Raw genomic sequence first — 8,156 nt, forward strand, 5'->3', positions numbered from 1 at the left:
ATTTCGGGTACCAGATTTGGAGCGTTACAGATTAAAATTACGGCATAAAATTAAAAGAATAATTCAACCAATGGGTTATGTGTATCTATCTGGGTAATGTTTAAATCAATTAAAATTTGCTTAAATGATATATTTGCTACACGAGTATTAAGGTTTTTCTAGCCTGTTATATATTCTGCTTCCTAACTTTCTTTGCATACTAGTTACATCAGGCTCGTACTTAGTCCGAGCCTAAACTCATGATAATAATATTTTAATAAAAAATAATATGTATCATATCTTCATAAAGGATAACTATAGAAGTTAGTGGCACGTTAAACATGTGTTGTTGATAAGTCCTCATAATTACTAAAGTGTTTTAGTTATTTAATTAGATAATTTTTTTAGCAAAAAAATGATTTATGAGAAAGGAAGTTTGGTAGGAGGATGAGAAAATACAAATAAATTAATATTTTGTAAGTAACATGATTTAAATTTATATAAAATAGTTACAATTCTATGAAAATAATAAACTAAAAAATACGAACATTTTTATGATTTGTGAGCATATAATTTTTTATTTATTGATTAAAAAATAATTATTTTGACATTTATTAAGTTTTAGTTTCGCTCATAGTATTTTGCGGGACAAAAGTTTATGCTAGTTAAATTTGATGATTTAAGTCTTGTATTAGCCAAGGAAAAAACTAAACTCATCGAATGAACCTCAAGAATCAATTTAGTTTTTTTATATATAGTTTATGCTTAAATTATTAATTATCAATTAAGTAACAAGTTGATCTAATTTAATTTAGCTTTAAAGTTTAATTAAAGTGACTATTAAAAAGTATCACATAAATTGAAATAAAGAAGAATAATAAGTAAGTTCTGATAATGCTTCAGTTGAAAATGTAACGCATAGCTTTAAAATTGGCTAAATTTTACCAAAATGCATAATGACAAATATGTAAAAGTAATTTAATACTTCTTTTGATTCATATTATATGATGTTTTTAGCTTGGATATAGTTTTTGCAAAATCAATTACCCTTATAAAGTAAAAATTATCTTTGTTAAATTATTCTTATTTAAGTAGTATCAATTTAATATTATTTCTTGATTATGTAAAGTTTTATTTATTTATATAATATTAATTTGAGTTTTTTTATTAATGTATTTTTGATTATGTAAAAAAAATTATTTTTAATTAAATATGAAATTCAATATACCATATTATAATATGAATAGGGGCAAGAAAGTAACATTCACAATAAGTTACTGATGAAACCTAAAATGTCATATAATATGAATAGTTTCATGAAAAGGGGGAAGAAAGAAAAAAGTAAACATTCACAGAAAGTTATTGGCCCACTTAAGATTGAACTTAAGAAAAAAAAACTAAGAGTATTTCCATGTGTAGAGCCTGAAGCAGAAATTTAATATTATTAAATTATCTGTGAGGACATTCAAAAGGGAGGATTCTCCCTTATTACATATAAAATAAATATATTGGGGTTGTTGATAACGCTCAACTCACACGTTAATTTAAATGCAAGGCGATCGTTGTCAATACATACCCAACTTTGAGTCGGGACTGAATCCACGAGGAACAATATAAAAGGTGATCGAGTAAGTTTGAGATGAAAGTTACTTGCTAAATTCAAATCTAGGATACAAGTATTTAGGGGATTTTGAACGTTTTCAAAGATATAACAATTTTTGGGCTTCTAAAAAACTAACTCGAGGCTAAGAATACTTAGAGTATAATCAATTAGGAATAAATCTTGGGGTTGTACCGTTCTAGGTGTGAATTCATGCATGAGTAATTAAGAATTTATCAAAATCTAGCTATAGTCATGAGTAGGCTAGATTTAGAGGTATTAGTGTCAATCTTTTAATAGAACACTAAAGTTCATTCGTGGGTTCTTTCGAATACCTCACGAATGTGGCCAAACGACCAATCCACTGCCTTCATTAATACCTTTATTTCTAAGAAGATACTATTAAATGAGTTAACTCAAACAACCCCTTATTTCTAAGATGATGTTATCCTATAAGCTAACCCAAGTTATTGTTTGCAAATATCACTCACCTAATACCCCTCTTTCAAGGATGGTATGGGATCCTAAATAATTGGGGTTTTCACCCACAATTTCTAATTCAAACACTGAGTATAAACAAAACTCACAGTAAATAACTAATTAGGAGGATAAATTAGTAACATCCATACACCAATCACACACTATTCAAGTATAACCCCTAGAGGAAGAACAAGATACTCATAAAGATGGTGAGCAAACTTATACCAAAATCTTCATCAAATTGATTCGTGAAAGATAAAGAGAATGTCAAATTTTAAATTTCAATAAATCATCAATGGAATTTGCTAATTCTTCACTTAGGAGTTACTCTAATGTCTTCTTAACTCAAGAAATCTGCAAAAATTTTCCATTAAAACCAAGGCTGCAAAGATTGTTCATGTGATCCAAGACTGTTGAGCATATGAGATGGCATGGCGAGGATATTAAAAATGATGGGATTTCGAGGCATCCTAGAGATGGTAAGGCATGGAAAAGATTTAATATATTTTTTCGTGAATTTGCTTCTGATTATCAAAATGTTTGATTAGGCCTAGCTAGTGATGGTTTCAATCCATTTGGGACAATGAGTACTCTTATAGCATTTGGCCAGTTATTTTGATTCCATATAACCTCTCTCCTTGGTTGTGTATGAAGCAGCTAAGTTTCATCCTCTCAATGATCATTCTAGGTCCGCGTACAGTTGGTAATAATATAGATGTATATCTACAACCCCTTATCAAGGAGTTGAATAAATTATGGTATGAAGGTGTGTAAATATTTGATTCCTCAAAGAATGAAATGTTTAAAGTGAGGGTAGTTCTTATGTGGACAGTTAGCGACTTTCCTAGACTTGATATTTTATCTGGTTGGAACACGCATATTGGTTTAGCATGTCCTCATAATTTTGATGCCGAAGCTTTTTGACTTCGTCATAGTAGAAAATGGTGTTTTATTGGCCATCGTCGATTTTTGACAAGAAATCATAGATTTAGATTGATAAGGTAATATTTTTTTGGAGATGTGGAGGAGAGGAAGCCACCAAAAAAGTTATCCGGGTCAGTTATTTTACAACAAGTGAAAGATATTGATGTTACCTTTGGAAAACCAGCGGAATTGAATGATAGAAGAAAAAGAAATAGAGAGGAGTCGTTGGGAAAGTTTGACTCAACAATGGAAAAAGAAAAGCATATTCTTCCAGCTTCCATAATGGGAATTCAACCCATTGCCCAATAATTTAGATCTTATGCACATTGAAAAGAATGTGTTTAATAATATTTTGTACTCAATGCTAAATGAAATAGAAAAATCAAAAGATCATGTAAAGGCTCGAAAGAAGATGGAACATATGTTAATGAGGAAGCAAAAATTATTTGTGTAAGTACCTCTGTTGAGCATCATTAACAATTCGTAGTATTGATCGTGCATGTGAAATTAGTCTTGTCTGTTGATAATTTTCACATCGAAGTTTAGGGTCTGTTTAGTCGAAATGATTTGTGTGACAAAAGAATTTTTAGTTCAACATGTTCAAAAAAGGTATTGTGGTCGACATGTTTGTTTTCTTCTCTTTTGAGTCAATAACCTATAAGAAGGTGGTATGTGTTGCTTGCTTCATTGATTAAATTCCATAATTAGTTTGAACTTTGATATGCTAGGTCTGCCAGCAGTTTGAGAACTTATAGTTTGGCACTGGTGTTGTTTTTCCTTACCTCCTAGTTGGGTGCTGGTGTTGGTTTTCTGTACCTTGTTCAAAGTTAAGTCACTGCTATCTACTTTCAATAGTCATTTTGAAACTACAATTGTAGTATTATGTATTGTGAGTGTTTATTTATTTTGGTACGAAATGCTCTTCACTAAAAGCTTGATTTAGTGAAACCAGACTCATACTGATGCTGGAACTTATTTACCATGTATAAGTTTCAATCTTAAAATAATTATGTATTTCTCTGTTTTCTAGAGCAGAAACCCCATTACCCGGTAGTGGGGACTTTGATTTTAGGGAGGAGGTTGTGGGTACTTTAATTTTAGGGAGAGAGTTGTGGGGACTTTGATTTTTTCTTTTCACAGAACTTAATTACTGGGCAGAGGTCATTCGAATTAAAACGTTCTCTTTATTTGAATGTAAGATTATTGCTATGAACAACTTTTGTTACTTGCTCTGTTGCTTTAGAACACCAACTTTCCAGTTCTTGCAGACCCGCCTTCAGATTGTCCCGTTGCTAAATGAGCAGCATTCACGTCGAAGCAACAAGCTGAAATATTTTCATATCTCTGACGTTAGGATTGAGGACATTTAGGTTACTTCTAAAGTGAAAGATAGTTAATTGGAATAAGAGCTGAATACCTTTTGAAAAGCTGGACTTTTATGTATGAGAACACCTAACTGAGTATTTTCCGTGTAATGTGCAGTAAGCCAAGACTAGATGGAATCCTATCTTCACTAAACGATAATCCTAGCTAACCATGTGTATGAGGTAGAGGTGTAGAGATGTTGAAAAAAGGCTTTGAAGTTGAAAATTGCATTGAAATATACATAATACATGAGATAGGATAGATTCATAAGAGGTTCTCATACCTTGTTAATAGTCAATACTAGTGCTACTTCTTTTGCTAACTACATCTAAGTTCAGTTAATACTTCCACTAACTGAGATACATGATCATGAAGAAGCATAGTTGGAAAACTAGATTAGTTGCACCATATACACCATATAGAGATTTTTTTCACCTTATCTTAGACAATCTAAAAGGATTTTCTTGAAGAAACAAGCTCACAACACTGTAGGTGATCTAATTTTCTTACCGTGTGTATGGGCATGAGGGATATATTCACTACAATTGATTTTACAGATAAGGGATGAAAATTCATTAGATACAACTATACCAAGGAAGAGAATTGACAAACCTATTGTGAATACTCTGAAAGACATTGTGGTCAAGGAGGTAGTTTCTTCAAAGAAGAAGAAGTGTCAGTAAGAGTAACACAGTTCCTCAGAGGTATTTTCCCTGATGGCTTCAAATCATCCTCTGAATCACATTAGTTTACAAGTTTCTCCTGAGCATTATGCTGAAGACATGAATTATTTTCTTGCATAACCCATATAGTTGTCTGAACTTTCTGTGCTGTAAGCTTCCAACATATACCAGAAGTCAGCTTTACTAATTTGTCCCACATGGAAGGGACCTGAAAACACAGATGCAACTCATGAAAACTGGAGAGCTTCTCCAGACATAAATATAAGTACTCAGCTGTGATGATATTTGCTTTTAAAAGGAAAAATAACTAATGTCAACCCAATCTCTCCAAACCATATATTTGAATTAATCTCCTGAACATATAGTTCTACTTTTTGATTGTCAAAGGATACCATTGAAATAAATGATATTGATAAGGAATTGGAAGTTCTAATGAATTTGAAGGAAGTTCTAAGGTTCACTCCATTTTGAATGAAAAACCAGTTTCTCTAGAAACTCTAGTAGTAGTTCCTGACTCGGGGGTCTATCGGACCCCACTAGTGCCTAATAAGCATCGTTTTTGGTTCATACACATATTTGCTTGGACTGTCCCCCCAACCCCAACCTTCCTTGATCTTATCTTATCTGGATGCTTTGCTGGCTGTCATGATTTAGGCAGACTTTTAATCTCTTGCTTATTTTTTCCTTTCTTATTTAATTGTCCATTACTAATTGAAGTTATAATATGGTTTTTGTGTTGTACTGTATTTAGGAAAAAATTAAACTCGCAGTAAGTCAAAGCACCGTGGACGAGTCTGAAGTTTCTCCCAATGATGTTGTTGGTAAGGTACTAGGAAAAGAGCATTCTGGAAGGGTAATATGCTTGGGATTAGGAGCTGTTCTTAGCAGATCCTTTAAGAAAGTACGTCCTCATTTTGGTGGTATGTGTTCTTCAAGTAGTAACAGTTCATGTCCATCTAATTGTCAAGAAAACTACACTCAAATGTTAAATGCTCATAAGCAAAGCCAAGAGAACTACAAAGAAATGGTGAATTCTCACAATCTAATGATGAACACTTTCAAGGCATATATGATAATGAAAGAAGGCACGATACTTGAATAGTTTGCAGGATTTTTCACTTCTTTTACGGTAAATAATTTTCTTGAATTACCTTTTTCATTTGAAAAAAATTAAGTTGATATATTATTATAAAATAATTAGCATTCAAAGACCTTATATAATTACTATTTGTATTTATACTTTTGCAGCCAAGTGATGCATCTAGTGGACCTCTTTCGGATGTGAATGGAAGATCATTTGATGATAGTTATTCTAGCGATAATCTTTGAAGTTTTTTGTAATCGTATTAGTAATTATGATAATGTTATCGAATTGTTGGAGTAATATTTCGTGTTTAAATTAAATTAGTCTTTAAGACTAATTACAACACTTTGTGGTACGTTTTTATGATCTAATATATTTTGATTTTCATTGTTATTAAGATGCATTTTTGTTTTATCCAAGTTCAATGAATGATATATATATATATATATATATATATATATGAAAATTATTAAATAATATCCAATTTTAAATATTGATTTTGGAGGCTATAATTATTCTTTTTAAAAAATACCAAAGTGAATTGTGGGGGTATTGACCCCTGCAATTTATATAGAACAAAAGTTTTGGCAGTTGGGTTTAGTTTACATATTGCGGGGGGTTTTAACCGCTGCTAGTTAACCACCGCTAACAAATTGCGGCGGTAAATCTAAAACCGCCGTAAAGTGATTACAACGCCTATAATTGCGGGGGTTTTGAAAACCGTCGAGAATGTTAATTCTGTTTATTTGCATGAATCTGTTTTGGAGTCTTTATACTTGAGAATGTTATCTTTTTCATCTCATCATTTATCTATTAAGTGTAGAATTTTCGAACATATATTAATTTTGTTTCTTTGCATGAATCTGTTTTGGAGTCCAAATGGACTCCTTTCCTCTTGCATTTCATAATGGGCCAATGAGGTCCACCTCTCCGCATCAAGTTCGAAGTTTAAACCCATAGTCGATTATATGGTGTGTGAGTGCAAGAAAATGAAAGAAGAAGGGAAATGGGTCTAAAACCATTGATGAGATCGCTAAGAGACTTGAAAAGTCTCGATTGTTATTATTGTCTTATTCTTTATTTATTCATTTAGTTATTTATTTATTCATCTAGTTATTCATCATTTGGGGCCTTGAAGCCAAAGTTGTAATCTAATACAGGTGAAGCAGATTTTGGGTTCCAAAGGTTCAAACAGATAGCTTAGGACAGGTTATGGGCCAAAAGCCCAAGTATTTAGATTAAGACGGGTGAAGATAGGCCAAAAAGCCCAATTAGCTTAGGACAGAATTTGTGGAATTGGGCCTAATGGCCTAAGTCTTTTAGTCTCCTCCTTTCCCCTTTACATGTTAATTGTTTTTCTTTTTAGTTTTTTTAGACTTAGTTAAAATTTCCGCTAAGTCGTCAAACGTGTTTTGCACAAATCTTGAAAACAAATTTTTTCTTAATCGATTTCTTTTCAAAAATCAACTTTTCCTTTTAAAGTTAAGTTGTTTCAAATAGTCCGAATAACCGCAAGTTAGCGGATATTCTTGGTGCCTTAACAACCTTACAAAAATATTAATAAGAACCACTTACTCGGAATTTCTAAACTTAAAAGATTTTTTTCTGTTTTGAATCTTTTAAGTAATATTTTTAGTTTTTCTTGATATTTCTCTCAAAAGTAAAGTGACAACTCTGTAATTTATTAAATTATTTCAAAAGTTCTTTAAAGCTTTGAAATAGTTTAAAAAGTCAAAAATAATATTTTCCAACCCTTCAAAATTGAAAAAAGGCCAAAACACTCAGCTCTGTGAAATTACATTCTTGCTCCTGAACTTTTTCTGCCCTATCGCGATCGCGCTATTTTGTATCGCGATCGCATGACTCTGGTCAGATTGTCATTGCTGACCTTGATTGACCAACCGTGATTGAAGGAACTGAGGGCTGCTTAATCTCCAGATTTTGCTAATTTTTGTCCATTTCCTTTCCTTTCAGCTTGATTTCAACTCATTTTTATCATAGGACTTGCAAGACCACAAAAACTAAAATTTGATGTATTTCA

At 31.9% G+C, this 8,156-nt stretch overlaps 1 long non-coding RNA gene across 1 annotated transcript; it reads left to right on the forward strand.

The window, feature by feature from the left end:
- Window positions 1-3,850: 3,850 nt before the first annotated feature.
- On the forward strand, window positions 3,851-6,461 carry LOC107853547. The gene is made up of 3 exons (XR_001669809.2): window positions 3,851-5,052; window positions 5,783-6,160; window positions 6,280-6,461. It is a non-coding gene; the product is annotated as an uncharacterized LOC107853547 (long non-coding RNA).
- The last annotated feature ends 1,695 nt before the right edge of the window (window positions 6,462-8,156 follow it).

This window comes from Capsicum annuum, chromosome 5, assembly GCF_002878395.1.
Source record: "Capsicum annuum cultivar UCD-10X-F1 chromosome 5, UCD10Xv1.1, whole genome shotgun sequence".
Lineage (NCBI taxonomy): Eukaryota > Viridiplantae > Streptophyta > Magnoliopsida > Solanales > Solanaceae > Capsicum > Capsicum annuum.